At 50.6% G+C, this 16794-nt stretch overlaps 3 pseudogenes; 2 read left to right on the forward strand and 1 right to left on the reverse strand.

Moving 5' to 3' along the window:
• The window catches only part of LOC136993816 (scavenger receptor cysteine-rich type 1 protein M130-like), a 261469-nt pseudogene that overhangs the window by 203709 nt on the left and 40966 nt on the right, over positions 1-16794 (forward strand).
• LOC136993738 (olfactory receptor 14C36-like) lies at positions 7668-8562 on the forward strand (annotated as a pseudogene).
• Positions 11040-12355, reverse strand: LOC136993739 (uncharacterized; annotated as a pseudogene).

The following is a 16794-nucleotide window of genomic DNA, read 5'->3' on the forward strand; positions in this document are numbered from 1 at the left end:
CCATGTCAAACCCTCCAGCCACCAGACTGCCCCGGTGACCGAGGCAGCTCCAGCTCCCTCGAGGGCTGTGCTGAAGCCTTGGAGAAGCAGGTTGAGGTGGGGCTGGCACCACCAGGGTGGGTTGGGAGAGGGCAGCTCTCCTCTGCCACGCTGTGGCTGGGTCTGAGGCTGTGGCTGGGCACAGCTTTTCCCTGGGGAGCTCCTTGAAGAGCTGCTCTGGGTGATCCTCCACCTCTGCCCTGGCAGCAGCACCAGCCGTCAGGGTGCTTGAGTGGACATGCACAGATGGTGGAAGGGGCATGGGCTGCCCTGGGGGAGCATCAAGACCTTGTCCATGCACACAGGGATGGCGTGAGGAAAGCCAGAGCTCGGATGGAGCTGGAACCAGTGAGGGAAGGGGAGGGCAACGAGAAGGCCTCCTGTCAGGACATCCACAGGAAAAGGAAGGCAGCTAAGGAAAATGTGGGTCTGTTGCTCAGTGGGGCAGGGTTATTATTAAATGACTGTTAAATGATCCCCCAGAGTCTGGGAGGTCTGAGCACTCAGCCCCTGCCCAGCCCAGCCTGGGCCCCACGTGGGGGTCAGCAGACAGCCATACTCTGGGATCTGCCGGGGTCTGGTGCAGAACAGAGATCACGCAAAGCTGATCTTTTTCCCTCCGTCATGATATGGAGACCTGCAGGAGGACAGAGCTGGCCATGCACCACCCCATGCCTGGGGTGAGCAACCAGCACTGGAAAGGGGTGATGTGAGGGGCTGGTCTGGGACGATGGCCCTGGGGCAGCTTTCCCAGGGTGTCCATGCAACCCAGGGAACAATGTGGGCTCTTCTCTTCTGCATCCTCCATGTCCCGGTGCCTTTCCCAGGAGACCTGCATCTGCCCTGCAAGAACGCTGGTGTGTCCTCCCACACTGCCTGTTCACACACAGGAGCTGAATGGCAGCATTTTACACCCTCTGACAGCAGATGCAGCTCTGCAGGTCTCAGACTGCAGGGGGTGCTTGGGGCCTCTCCGGGAGGCCTGGGCTAGCAGTCAGCTCTCCTGCAGGAGGTGTGCTGCTGTTGACGAGCTGTGTCGTCAGGTAAGGGAGTTACGGGAGGAGGTCAGTAGGCTGCGCAGCATCTGAGAAGCGGAACAAGAGATAGACAGGGTATTCTCGGAGACTGTACAGCTTCGGGAGTCCCAACCCCCCTCAGCAGTGGAGTTGCCAGAGGGCTCTGTGCCGTGTGAAACGGTACATAACACTGTAGAAGGCGGCTGGAAGCTGGTTACTTCTCATTGGAGGAGAAAGGCTCCTACTCCTCCTGAGGACTTGCAGCTGAAGAACAGGTTTAGTGCCCTCCAGGATGAGGAGGAGATGGGCATGGCTGCAAGGGAAGTACCTGGGACAACAGGCCCTGTGCCCTGCCGGAATGCCCGGAAGAAGCGGCGGGTGATTGTTCTGGGGGACTCCCTGCTGCAGGGGATGGAGGCATCTATCTGCCAACCTGACCTCATGTCTAGAGAGGTTTGGGGCCTGCCAGGGGCTCGCGTGAGAGGTGTCATGGAAAGACTGCCAAGGCTTGTCCACGCTTTGGACTGTTACCCACTGCTGCTCTTCCTTGTGGGCGCTAATGACACCAAGGGCAAACTGGAGACCATCAAGCAGGATTTCAGAGCTCTGGAGATGGTGGTCAAGGGTCTGGGAGCCCAGGTCATCTTCTCCTCAATCCTGCCAGTGAGGGGGATGGATGAGAGGAGGAGGAGACGGACTTTCCAAGTTAACAGCTGGCTGCGCCACTGGTGTTGGCAACAGGGTTTTGGTTTCTACGACCATGGGACCCTGTTTGAAGATCAAGAACTGATGGGAAGAGGTGGGATCCACCTCACCAAGTGGGGCACGCGTGTCTTTGCCAACAGGTTGACCAACCTGGTAAGGAGGGCTTTAAACTAGGAAAGATGGGGGAAGGGGAGAGTTATAGTGACAGGGTAGTTGGCAAAACGCAGCTGAAGTTGGGATGCCTGCAGCGAGTGCGTGCAGCCAGGGAAGTGCGCATGGGATGTGGCTATGGAGGATCCTCTTGCACCCCTCCTGGGAAGCCTGCATGCTCGATCACCTCTCTGAAATTCCTGTACACCAATGCACACAGCATGGGGAACAAACAGGAAGAACTAGAGATGTGTGTGCGGTCGCAGGGCCATGATCTCATTGCTATTACAGAGATATGGTGGGATAGCTCGCATGACTGGAGTGCTGTCATGGATGGCTACATGCTTTTTAGGAAAGACAGGCCAGGACAGCGAGGTGGTGGAGTTGCTCTTTATGTGAGAGAGCAACTGGAATGTATTGAGCTGTGCCTAGGGGTGGATGAAGAGCGAGTCGAGAGCTTATGGGTAAGGATTCAAGGGCAGGCTAGCATGGGTGACACTGTTGTGGGTGTTTACTACAGGCCACCTGATCAGGAAGAGGAAGTCGATGAGGCCTTCTACAGACAGCTGGAAGTAGCCTCACGATCCCAGGCCCTGGTTCTCATGGGGGACTTCGACCAGCCTGATATCTGCTGGAAAGATGACACAGATAGGCTCAAACAGTCCTGGAGGTTCCTGCAGAGCATTGGTGACAACTTCTTGACACAGGTGGTGGAGGAGTCAACAAGGAGAGGTGTGCTGCTGGACCTCGTACTAACAAACAAAGAAGGACTGGTTGAAGATGTGAAGGTCGGGGGCAGCCTTGCCTGCAGTGACCATGAGATGGTGGAGTTCAGGATCCTGTGAGGAGGAGGCAGGGCACTAAGTAGGATCGCAACCCTGGACTTCAGGAGAGCAAACTTTGGCCTCTTCAGGGACCTACTTGGAGGAATCCCATGGGTTAGGGCCCTAGAAGGAAGGGGTGTTCAAGAGAGCTGGTTAATATTCAAACATCACCTCCTCCAAGCTCAAGATCGGAGCATCCCTGAGTAGGAAGTCAAGCAAAGGAGGCAGGAGACCTGCATGGATGAGCAAGGAGCTCCTGGCAAAACTCAACCAGAAGAAGGAAGTCTACAGAATGTGGAAAGGGGGACAAGCCACTTGGGAGGAATATAGGAACGTTGTCAGAGTATGCAGGGGTGCGACGAGGAAGGCTAAGGCCCATTTGGAATCAAATCTGGCAAGGGATGTCAAGGACAGCAAGAAGGGCTTCTTCAAATACATCAGTAGCAAGAGGAAGACTAGGGAAAATGTGGGCCTGCTGCTGAGGGGGCCAGCATAGCCCTCCAGTCATGTGAGTGATCCCACCACATTCCAGTTATTCTAACGATGTTTCAGTACTGTGACAAATTGTGCATCTCCATCTGCTATTGCCTGTGCCCCAGGCTGCATTCACTTGCACATATTTGGGCTGCAGAGCCTCAGGTGTGGCACAGAGCATAGATTGCTCATGGTGAGCCATGTTACCAAGAGTCAAGGACACCGTATGTGCAATGGCCCACTTCAGTGCAGGGACATGCCGGCCTAGATAGCAGGTGGCAATGTAATGGTGAAAGGAGGTTCCCACTAAGGGAGCAAACCCTGCAGTACCTGAGGCCAGAGGAAAGCAGAGCTGGGCTGTGCAGAAATGGCAGGAGAGGATTTTGCTGCCTGAGACGACTTTGTAGCTCCACAGGGCCTGTGACAGAGGTCAGCTGATCTCCAGGAAGGACAAGGTGCCAGTGAAGAAGGCCCTGGGCCTGGACAGCCTGTGATGCAGCCATTCTGGGGAGATCATTAGCACAGTCCCTGTTCATATCATCTGGGATGAGAAGAGGTTCAGGAGTAGGAGATCTTGAAGGGTTTGAGAGTGCAGGGACATAAGTGGAGTCCTTGATGTGATGTGCCTCCCATTTATGCAGCTGCTTGAATGCAGACAGGATGGACTTTGTCTAAAGGCAGTGGTGGCATTCAGTTATTTGGGCACAGGTAGGAAACCAGAGAGGCCCTGGGGCACTTTTACCCAGCAACCACTCCAAAAGGACATGGCTTTCCTGTAGGTCCCATGCTGGATCTGCTAGAGACCTGTGCTTGTGCTGGACACCCCAGGCATCTGACATGGCCCTGCCCATGGCCTGTTTTTATGTCATTAAATCAAGGCTCTGCACTGAATTACATTAAATGTTTGCAACATAGAGATGTGCATGAGTCTCAGCTTCCTAGTGAGTGGAGTTCTAGGAGCAGTGGTAGGCATCGAGTGTCATTTCAGATGGCCAAGAAAAATTCCCCACCTGGCCCCAACCTCATGCTCTAGAAGGATGCAGGTCTCCTAGTTGTTCCATCAGAGCAAACAGTCACTGGCACATGCCTTGCACCACCTCTGTCTCTTCAAATGTCACCAGGTGTTTGTGTGTGAGCAACTGACTCCCATCCTCCATCTTCACTGATTACAATGGGAGCTTAGACAAGGCACTCGCATGCAGACATCTCTGTTGTGCTCACTTCAGCTTTGGCAAGGGCAATCCCACCTCCTGTGTGTTTGTGGAATTCAGGGGAGGGATCTGAATCCCACTCCAGCCCAGGGGTATCTAACCTGGCATGAGATGTCCAGATTGACTCATCTGAATTAACACCTGAACCATAGGTAAATGAACTCTCTTCTTGTCCCTGTCTAGGTGTCCTGCCTAGTAAAGAGTTGGGAATAGGATCTTCCGGAGTGCGACGTTTCCATCTCTCATAGATAATCATCTTCTGATGAGACAAATTGCAATGCTGGGACCAGTCTCTCTTCACTGTGTTGAGAGAGACATCATAGATGATTATTTTGGTTTACCTCAGTGAACATTTCCCAAGAGGAGGGAGTACAAAGGAGAAATGAAGTCACACCTTCAGCTAGGCCACTGTTCCCGAGTGGGGCCAGTCTACTGGGACAGAGGGAGCTCATGGCAACAGGTCAGCACTGCCGAGAGACAGCTCTGTGCAAGAGCATCTCCTCTGCAAAGAGCAGCAGGGCTCCAGGCACTGCCTGCTCTTGCTGATGTGAGATGAAACAAGACAGAGAGAAGCAAAAGGCAGTGTGGAGTGGGAGGAGAGAGGAGAGCTCATGGAGGGACAAATCTTCACAGCCCCTGACACAGTAAGTCTCTGGCTGTAGAGCAATACTGCTGGAGTTCCTGGAGGGGTCTTCTAAACCCATCGCATCCCATGACTGCTAGGTTCTTTAGGATGTCTCTGCTGTCTTCTTGAGTGCAGAGGAGGAGGAGGTGCTTCTAAAGCAGGGAATCCCAGCCACACCATCAGAGGGACAGGGCATCCTGCTGCCTTCTCCCCGGGATGCTGCAGGGGTGTGAAGCCAGGGAGTGCACCCAGGTCTGCATGGGCTGTAATTCAGAGCAGTGTCCCTACACTCCAGGGTGCTGTGTGCCTGGGGCAGTGACTCTGCTGCCTGCGCAGCAGGGCACAGCACTCAGCCTGCCCCGGGAACTCCCCACGGTGCTGCAGGGACGATCGACCCCAGCAGAGCAGGTTCATTCTCCTGTTGAGAGGTTTCTGCATGGGTCAGGGCTGCTCACAACTCTAGCTCATGCACAGGACATTTCAGAGGGAACTTTTCAAGAGGAAGGCAAAGACAGGGATTTCCTGAAAGAGAAGCCAATTTCCTGAGGTGGTGCTTTAACTTTCCTGCCACCTGGCAAGGGGAAAATGGAGATGGAGCTGTCAGCTTTGAACAAAGGACTGAAACTCCTTAACAGTTTCAATGAGCACTCAATGGGTCTGCTAGGAACTTCTGAAAGTCCCTGCACCCATTCCTTAGTCTATAGACAGCACCAGCTTCCCCTTTGCTGGCCTCAGCAGTGTTTATCTGCCCTGCTCCTTAGCACCTCCAAAAATGGGAATGCTCCTGGACAGTGCCCTGCTGTTGGGAGGTTTCTTTAGGGCAGAAGTGAGCACACTGTGGAAGGTGTGGGCATTGCAGGGACTGACCATGACTTGCCCAAATCCATCCTCCCATGACGTTTCTAGAAGCAGTTCCCTCTCATTCCCTGCCCAGCTCTGGTGCCTGGAGCTGTCCCTGCTGGGAGCTGTTTCTCTGTCCCAAAGTCTTTTTCCTGCTTAGTGCTTACAGACCCCATCCCATGCTCTGTGCACTTGGTTCTGCCCTAAAGAAAGCTCCCACAGGCAGGGCACTGTCCAGGAGCATCTCTGTGTTTGCAGGTCCTAAGGAGCAGGTCAGACAAACCCTCATGAGGCCAGAGAAGGTGATGCTGATGCTGTCTGTAGGCTGAAGTGGGGATGAAGTGACTTGCTGTGTTTTTTCTCAGACCTTTTGATCTCTCAAAATGATGGGGGTATTCAGCTGCAGTTAAGACATCAACCCTTTGTGTCCTGCGTGGTGCGGTCTTCATGGTAGTGAGAAGCGCCAGTCCCTTTCCAACCTGTGAGGCTGCTGACAATGCATTTCATCAGGTTAGGTAATCAGCTGACTCTCCTTTAAGGACAGTCCACCTTCGTACCCTTGACTGTTTCTCTGGGGTGATCTGCCAACTTGGAAGCTGCCCTCCAGCAGAGCACAGCTTCCATGTAGCATTTCTGTGATATGAGTCAGATACACTCTTCACTCTCTCCATCTCTGGGCTGAGAGAGAAGAATTTGGAAATCTCCACTGTGAAACTGAACTCCTCTGCTCTCAGCTCAGTCCACTTTCTTTCTTAGAGGAATTTGTGAGTGTGATTGTCCTTTAGCTGAGGGAGGTACAAGTGCAGCACAGCAAGGGGAAAAACTTATTGACAGACCAGATCCTGCGACTCTGTACAAAGTCACAGTGAGCTCTTTATTTCCTCTTGGCATGCACAAGTGCTCATGCTGAGAGCAATTGAAATGCCAGAGATTTCTACCCCATCAGAGAATGCTCCCACAGTAAGATGGAGGCACCTAAAAATTAAATAAATATATAATGACCCCTCCACTGAAGATCATTTTCTGAAGAAAATGGGTTTCAAAATGTTGAACAGCCCTTTCACATAAGGAGTGGACGTAATCTGCTGCAGGATGTGTGCATCAGAGCTAGTCACTTCGCATTCCCACTGCAGTGCCTGGAGGAAGGGTGTGGACAGTAAGTTGACGTGAGGACAGAGTCTATCTCATTGGAACAGAGACGTCCAGAAAGTGTGAGGTCACCCCCTGCCTTCACCTGGCTGCTTCTCTCCCTTGCTAGAGTGGGCGACGGTGTGACTGGCTCAGATGCAGACACCTCTGTTGAAGAGGGCAAGGCTGGGGGAGATGAAGCCCTCACAAGGGTCTTCTCTTTCCGAGACAGCTGGTATGAGTGCTGTATTCACCTCTCATTATGGCAAATAGAGAATAGTCCCACTGGGTCACTGGACCAAGTTCCCTCTGCCGAGCTCACGGCACCAATCCCCAGGTATCCCACCGAATATCTGGGGCTGTTTGACACCTCCATTTACACCCCTGGCACCCCGGCAGAGCAGAACAGGCTCTTCTGGAGACCATGGCAGGGTCCCCTGCTCAGTGTAGCACACACAGCCAGCACAAACAGAGCTCAAGCAAGGATTCTGAAAGAAGGTGAAGGACAGAGGAAATGTGGGGGGTACTATGAGAAATGGTATCAGTTTGGCTTGGAGAAGCCTGCTCTAACATTTTACTGTCTTTTCCTCCTCAGACAGACACCCATGCCCAGGGGGAGCAAATGTTCAACAGCAGCTCCCCAAACAAGTTCCTCCTCCTGGCATTTGCAGACACGTGGGAGCTGCAGCTCTTGCACTTCTTGCTGTTTCTGAACATCTACCTGGCTGCCCTCCTGGCCAATGGCCTCATCATCACAGCTGTAGCCTGTGACCACCGCCTCCACACTCCCATGTACTTCTTCCTCCTCAACCTCTCCCTCCTCGACATTGGCACCATCTCCACCATTGTCCCCAAATCCATGGCCAATTCCCTCTGGAACACAAGGGCCATTTCCTACTCAGGATGTGCTGCCCAGATTTCTTTGTTTGTCTTTTTCATTTCAGCTGAGTATTGTCTTCTCACTGTCATGGCCTATGACCGCTACATTGCCATCTGCAGACCTCTGCACTATGGAACCCTCATGGGTAGCAGAGCTTGTGTCAAAATGGCAGTAGCTGCCTGGGGCACTGGTTTTCTCTTTGGGGGCCTGCACACTGGGAACACATTTTCAGTAACATTCTGCCAAGGCAATGTTGTGGAGCAGTTCTTCTGTGAAATTCCCCACATCCTCAAGCTCTCCTGCTCAGACTCCTACCTCAGGGAAGCTGGGGTTATTGTGGTTGGTATTTGTTTAACTTTTGGGTTTTTTTGTTTTCATTGTGCTGTCCTATGTGCAGATCTTCACTGCTGTGCTGAGGATCCCCTCTGAGCAGGGCAGGCACAAAGCCTTTTCCATGTGCCTCCCTCATCTGACTGTCGTCTCCCTGTTTGTCAGCACTGCGGGGTTTGCCTACCTGAAGCCCCCCTCCATCTCCTCCCCAGCTCTCGATCTGGTGGTGGCTGTCCTGTATGCAATGGTGCCTCCAGCAGTGAACCCCCTCATCTACAGCATGAGGAACAAGGAGCTCAAGGAGGCACTGAAGAAACTGATTCAGTTGCTGATATTTTAGCAGCAAGAACCTGCCCGTCTCTAGTCACAAGCAATATCCAATCTATCTCAGGCAACTTGGGTGCTTTGGGCATTCTATCTGTGACACTCATGTTTGTACACAACTGCTGGAATTCATCTCCACAGGCACAAAGTCCATCTGTCTGACCCAGAGGCCTTCTGTCCATCTGTCTACCACTGCATCAGAGCTGGCCTCCCAAGCAGCATCTCTGTAATAAAAGGGGATTTCCTCAGTACAGTGCCTGAAGGTTGGGCTCTTCTTCCAAAGCTGGTGCCAAGAATGCGCTGAGGGTGTTGCACCCAAAAAGGCCTTTTGCTGCACATGAGTTCTCCATGGGCTGAGGGGGACACGCTCATAGGGTGATGTGTTAGGAAATGAGGGCAGGATTCTGTCCTCACTTGTGGGTGCCAAGTACCCCTGGAGAGGGTGAGTGGTATCTGCCAGGGACTGTCTCACATATTACAGGGCTGGTGAAAGATGCCGGTTCTTCTGGAAGGGAATATGGAGTCACCAGGGGAGCACAGGGCATCCCCAGGGTCAGCGTGTGCCTGGGATGGGCAGTGAGTGGAGACTCACAAAAGCAAGTGCGGTCGCCCAAAGCAAAGGGCTAAACCAAAGAATGCACTGAGTGAGGGCTCTGCAAGCTCAGCAGAGCCAGCAGGGACTCAGCAGGCCCAGGGAAGGGACACTCCAGAGCGGTTCTTGTCACCTACCTACAAACCATGGGCTGGGTGCAAGGACACATCTGAACCCCTCCTGAGCCATTTGAAATACCGTCTTTGCTTTGAGCATCTTCCACAGCCACAGACCCTGGGGAGGGGGGTGTCGGGTGCAATGCTGCTGGGCCAGCTGGCTCTGCCATGGCCAGCGCAGAGTCACCCCATGGCCCCACAGCCTGCTCGTGCTGCAGAGAAGCACTGACAGCCCAGGGCCCTGCGGGGAGCCGGGGAGGGGTGAAGGAACAGCCGGCCAGGCCAGCACAGGCACATTCACCTGGGAAAAGGCTCTCTGGGAAGCAGGGAGCCCTGAGCAGGGCTGCTCACCCTGCCCTGAAACCCCCCCACACTCCCTGTCCCCCCGTGCCCTGTCCCAGCCCTGGTGCTGGCCAGCTGCCCTGGCCTGGGGCAGCTCCAGCTCCCCAGGAGGGGGAAGGGGCATGGGGGGAGCAGTTGAGGGAGCTGGGGGTAGATCAGCATCCCACTCTCTGGCTGGGAATGGATCTCCAGCTTGGGCAGAGGTGGAGAGCATTAACAGGATGAGCACAGAATGTAACATCAATCACAATACAGTGGTAGCTTTTGGTGACCAACCTTTAGAGATATCATACCCATGATGTTCAGCAAGGCTGGTTTCCACTTTTGCTAACCAAATCCATGAACTCTTATAACAGATCATCATTCCTTCTCCTTCTTCTAAGCATTTTCCGATTTCAGACAGATGCTTGGTGTTCTGTTTGAGAAACCTGTCTAGTTGATGGAAGGTTACTCCAAGTGTTCCTGATGCTTTAAACAGTGCAAAAATCATTTCTTCAGTCATATGAGAAGTTAACTGGTAGGTCTGCTTTGTGATTTGGGCAAAAACATATGTCACATTAGAATGGCAACTGCTGCCTTACTGTTATGGACAATTAGGCTCACCAGCCACCATAACAGGGTCCGACCCTAGGTTCCCACTGAGACAGAAGTTCGAATTCAGATTGGAGCAAAATAAATTTTAATGACAGATGTGCGGTAATTACAGTTCAAGCTGGGTGCCTCCAAAGAGGGATCCTGTTTGAATAAATCCCTGGGTAATTATATCCATTCCAGTCTAGTATCTACCCCATAGATCTGAACCAATCATATTATTAGAGTTCGGGGTCTTCCAGCTCCCGGTTGGTCCCTTCTGGAGTTTCCAGGTGTGTTCTTTACTTCTTAGTGCACTTCTGCATAGGTGTCAACGGCTCTTTTACTCCCTTAGCTTGTCTCTCAGAACCAGTCTTTGGGGTTACTTCTTTCTTGCATAGTTGTCTGGCTCTTCTACTTCCTTATCTTGTCCTCCAGAATCAGTCTTGTGGTTCCTTTGTTCCTTCCTTCTGTGTCCTAGGTTAAAGTCCATCTCCCTGCTGCTGCTCATTAATGTTAAACTGCTTGTTTCTCTCTACAGTCCCCCCTCCTGCCCTTATCTCTCCGACTTGAACTGACTCTGGGGCCTTCTTTTACTTAACTAGCTAAAAGTTCAACATATCTAGCTGAATGGTCATAGCTTGCAGCCTCAGGCTTCAGCAAATTTAGCTACTAACGCTAAGCAAGTTATGCTAAGTGATCAGCTCTAGACAGCTTCAGTCCAATATTCTCTAACAGTCCTCCCTTTGTTTTTATTAAGCATCCCTGCTAACATGTTAAGCAGAGTTCTTGAAGCCTTTTGAGGCGTACTGTCACTTTCCATAATTTTATGTACAGTATGGTTGTAGGTAACAGGCATAACACGGTTAAACTTCACGCAACTACTACCGGGTGCAACATGTGATTATAGATGCCTGTTGTGGTTGGTGACCATCCCAGAAGAGTCTCCCAGCAATCATATTCTCCATCCTTCTTCACTCTTTCCAAGATGTGCTGTATCTCTTCTGTATCATGATGAATGGCGATTAGAGGTTTTTGTCCATTGTTTCGGATGCGTTTTAGCAGTTGACACAGGTCATCATGTTGTAGCAGTTTCTTTACCAATGTAAGATTCATTCCGATGGGGGTAGGCAATAAATCTTGACTTAAGGTATAATTAGATTGTAATAATTGATAAGACACAACAGGAGCTGAATAATTAAAGTCACATCCCATAATTTTAGTAAAATTGCAAACACAAATATTTGGGTGATTACTTGGGTCTACAGTAATGTTATCTACGAATATAAGATCACAGAGGATTCCCATACAAACACATCCTTTTCCAATATATACAAGTACAGTTTCAGGGATTTCATCAGGGTGTATTTCGAAATGACAAACATTTTGTTCAGTATCAAGACAAATGTCTTGGGCTTTGATGGTATTACTCTCACAAATAAATCCTTGTTGTTCCCGTACAACACACGTGTTAACATCAACAGTTCGCCATTTTCTTCTGCTGCTTTGGGCCCACACTCTATGTTCTATTGGATTCAGTACAGCTCCACTGTGATTTAATCCCAGCACAGTGATTGGGTATATGGTGTATACCGAAGCATTGTGTATTGTTAAGACAAAAGCTATAGCCTTATTGTTGATGGGGTCATAGGTAAAATTGACTAGACACCACCAAGAGTGGAATTCCTTTTCAAATTTAGTTGCATTATCCCAAATTACCTTTCGAATTTCAGTGGGTAAGGTGCCCTCTTCACCTTCTCTAATAATTGCCGCTACCACAGATTGCATCCACAGCTGAGCTTGGATACAACTAAGAGCTAGAGAAACATTATACTGGGCTACACCAAGTGCATTTACAACTAATTAGTGGTCTCTTTCATTAATCTTTCCCATTGAGGTAATACATTAGATAAGAGCCACTGCTTAGTTCCTAATGCTAACAAAGAGGAACGCAATGGATGTTCTAATTTGTGCAAATCACTTGTCGCTGTACTTAGTTTATTCATGAGCACTTCGGCATCTATACTATCTAAAACTCCTAATCCTGCCCCTCTGATACTGGTCACATCCCTCCTCGTTTGTTTTGGAGAGGTGAGGGTTCGCCTCTGCAACCGTGCTGACCATCCTGCATAGGAGGTACTTAGAAATGGTGAACAGGCCGGTTTGACTGTAGAGATGTTAATTTGCATCAGTAGTTCTACTCATTTAAGAGACCAGGATAGGTTAAATAACACTCGTTGTTGGCCTGTATTTTTAATTACATATGGTCCTGCCTTTACTATTATGGGAGACATTTTACTCAAGGGAGTCGTTCTGGATTGATCCAGGGGGGTCGGTTTCGATTAATCCGAGCTAACACAGGAGACCTGGGCTTCTATTTCTCTCTTGGTGGATACAGATATACACCACTTTTGGTCAGTTTTACACTGTTTTTTTTTTTTTACAGCATTTGCTTTTAGTTTCTGTCAATACCGTTTCATGTAAATTTGCTGACATACAACAAAAGGTTAAACTGAATTCACTCACTCCTAGCCCTGAATAATTAAACCAAATTTGGTTTCCTTTGGTATTGTTTTCAGAATACCTTTGTGTATCATAATTATCTCGTCTTATTAACTGTATACTTATCCATCCCAAACTTGTGGTTAGAAACAATATTAGGCACATCCAGGGAGCATGTGTGGTTGTCTTCATTGCTCTGTAGTGACACCTGCTGTGCTCGCTTCTTGGTCTGCAGTTTGTTTCACGTGTGAGTGGTGAATCCAATTCTCTCTTCCTAAAACTTTAACAGCAAAATAAGAACAATACAGTGTAGGGTCCTTCCCATTTTGGTTCCAACTTAGTTTTTCGTGAGAATACTTTTACCAATACTTCATCTCCAGGTTGTATATCGTGCACGTGTATTTCAGGTGGTGTGCACTGATACCATTGAGCATATTTTTTAAGATTTTCAAACCTTTTTTGGATACCTAGAACATATTGGGTTAGCTGTTCATCTCCGTCCAACAGGCTGGTCTTAGCCGGGATATAAGTCCCTGGTATGGCTAAATGTCTCCCAAAGAGAATTTCTGCTGGTGTTACTCCTATGGGTTCTTGCAGAGCATTTTGAACATCCCATAGGACTAAAACTAGGGCTTCAAGCCATTTTAGGTTAGTGCGTGTGCATGCTTTTGGTATTTTTTTCTTTCTACCTGTCCTGAAGACTCTGGGTGGTAAGGGGTATGTAGGTTTTTTCTCTATTCCCAGTGATTTATATAATTGGTTGATCATGTTTGCTGTAGAATGGGCACCCCTGTTGGAATCAATGGCTTCTGGAACCCCATACCTGGGTATGATTTCTTTTAGTAAGTCTTTTGCTACTCCTGCAGCGGCCTTTCTTGTTGGGAAAGTCTCTACCCAGCCTGATAACTGATCTGCTATCCCTAACAAATGTTTTTACCCACTGGCAGCTGGCATATCCGCGTAATCTATTTGTAGCCTTTGAAAAGGGAAGTAGGCCCACAGTTGTCGCCCTAACTATGAGCTTGCTTTGCTGCTTGAGAACTTTTGGCAGGTTGGGCAGCTCTTGGTTATCCTTTTCGCACCAGCATAAATTCCTGGAGCTGTCAATATTTTTGGTACCTGCTTAGCTACTGCCTCTGTTCCCCCATGAGCTTTATTGTGGAACCACAAACAGCAGCCAAGCATCTAGCACTGGCCTATCAGGAACTGAGCCACAAGCGACCTCACAACCACAAACTGCAGCCACATGACCAGCACTGGCCTATCAGGCATTGAGCCACAAGTGACCTCACAAACAAAAATAGCAGCCATGGGCCTAGCACTGGCCTATCAGGCACTGAGACACAAGTGACCTCACAACCACAAACAGCAGCCATGACCCTAGCACTGGCCTATCAGGCACTGAGCCACAAGTGACCTCACAAACACAAACAGCAGCCATGCAACTAGCACTGGCCTATCAGGCACTGAGACACAAGTGACCTCACAAACACAAACAGCCGCCATGCAACTAGCACTGGCCTATCAGGCACTGAGCTACAAGTGACCTCACAAACACAAACAGCAGCCATGCAACTAGCACTGGCCTATCAGGCACTGAGCCACAAGTGGGCTCACAACCACAAACAGCAGCCATGCAACTAGCACTGGCCTATCAGGCACTGACACACAAGTGACCTCACAACCACAAACAGCCGCCATGCAACTAGCACTGGCCTATCAGGCACTGAGCTACAAGTGACCTCACAAACACAAACAGCAGCCATGCAACTAGCACTGGCCTATCAGGCACTGAGCCACAAGTGGGCTCACAACCACAAACAGCAGCCATGCAACTAGCACTGGCCTATCAGGCACTGACACACAAGTGACCTCACAACCACAAACAGCCGCCATGCAACTAGCACTGGCCTATCAGGCACTGAGCTACAAGTGACCTCACAAACACAAACAGCAGCCATGACCCTAGCACTGGCCTATCAGGCACTGAGACACAAGTGACCTCGCAACCACAAAAAACAGCCATGGGCCTAGCACTGGCCTATCAGGCACTGAGGCACCAGTGACCTCACAAACACAAAAAACAGCCATGCAACTAGCACTGGCCTATCAGGCACTGACACACAAGTGACCTCACAACCACAAACAGCAGCCATGCAACTAGCACTGGCCTATCAGGCACTGAGCCACAAGTGACCTCACAACCACAAACAGCAGCCATGCAACTAGCACTGGCCTATCAGGCACTGACACACAAGTGACCTCACAAACACAAACAGCAGCCACAGGACCAGCACTGGCCTATCAGGCACTGAGACACAAGAGACCTCACAACCACAAACAGCAGCCACATCCTAGCACTGGCCTATCAGGCACTGACACACAAGTGACCTCACAACCACAAACTGCAGCCATGCAACTAGCACTGGCCTATCAGGCACTGGGCCAAAAGTGACCTCAAAACGACAAACAGCAGCCATGCAACTAGCACTGGCCTATCAGGCACTGAGGCACAAGTGACCTCACAAACACAAACAGCAGCCACAGGACCAGCACTGGCCTAACAGGCACTAAGCCACAAGTGACCTCACAACCACAAACACCAGCCATGCAACTAGCACTGGCCTAAAAGGCACTGAGCCACAAGTGACCTCACAACCGCAAACAGCAGCCATGCAACTAGCACTGGCCTATCAGGCACTGAGCCACAATGACCTCACAACCACAAACAGCAGCCATGCAACTAGCACTGGCCTATAAGGCACTGACACACAAGTGACCTCACAAACACAAACAGCAGCCACAGGACCAGCACTGGCCTATCAGGCACTGAGCCACAAGTGACCTCACAACCACAAACAGCAGCCATGCAACTAGCACTGGCCTATCAGGCACTGAGCTACAAGTGACCTCACAAACACAAACAGCAGCCATGCAACTAGCACTGGCCTATCAGGCACTGAGACACAAGTGACCTCGCAACCACAAAAAACAGCCATGGGCCTAGCACTGGCCTATCAGGCACTGAGGCACCAGTGACCTCACAAACACAAAAAACAGCCATGCAACTAGCACTGGCCTATCAGGCACTGACACACAAGTGACCTCACAACCACAAACAGCAGCCATGCAACTAGCACTGGCCTATCAGGCACTGAGCCACAAGTGACCTCACAACCACAAACAGCAGCCATGCAACTAGCACTGGCCTATCAGGCACTGACACACAAGTGACCTCACAAACACAAACAGCAGCCACAGGACCAGCACTGGCCTATCAGGCACTGAGACACAAGAGACCTCACAACCACAAACAGCAGCCACATCCTAGCACTGGCCTATCAGGCACTGACACACAAGTGACCTCACAACCACAAACTGCAGCCATGCAACTAGCACTGGCCTATCAGGCACTGGGCCAAAAGTGACCTCAAAACGACAAACAGCAGCCATGCAACTAGCACTGGCCTATCAGGCACTGAGGCACAAGTGACCTCACAAACACAAACAGCAGCCACAGGACCAGCACTGGCCTAACAGGCACTAAGCCACAAGTGACCTCACAACCACAAACACCAGCCATGCAACTAGCACTGGCCTAAAAGGCACTGAGCCACAAGTGACCTCACAACCGCAAACAGCAGCCATGCAACTAGCACTGGCCTATCAGGCACTGAGCCACAATGACCTCACAACCACAAACAGCAGCCATGCAACTAGCACTGGCCTATAAGGCACTGACACACAAGTGACCTCACAAACACAAACAGCAGCCACAGGACCAGCACTGGCCTATCAGGCACTGAGCCACAAGTGACCTCACAACCACAAACAGCAGCCATGCAACTAGCACTGGCCTATCAGGCACTGAGCTACAAGTGACCTCACAAACACAAACAGCAGCCATGCAACTAGCACTGGCCTATCAGGCACTGAGACACAAGTGACCTCGCAACCACAAAAAACAGCCATGGGCCTAGCACTGGCCTATCAGGCACTGAGGCACCAGTGACCTCACAAACACAAAAAACAGCCATGCAACTAGCACTGGCCTATCAGGCACTGACACACAAGTGACCTCACAAACACAAACAGCAGCCACAGGACCAGCACTGGCCTATCAGGC

This window comes from Apteryx mantelli, chromosome 20 (assembly GCF_036417845.1).
Source record: "Apteryx mantelli isolate bAptMan1 chromosome 20, bAptMan1.hap1, whole genome shotgun sequence".
In the NCBI taxonomy this organism is placed as follows: Eukaryota; Metazoa; Chordata; class Aves; order Apterygiformes; family Apterygidae; genus Apteryx; species Apteryx mantelli.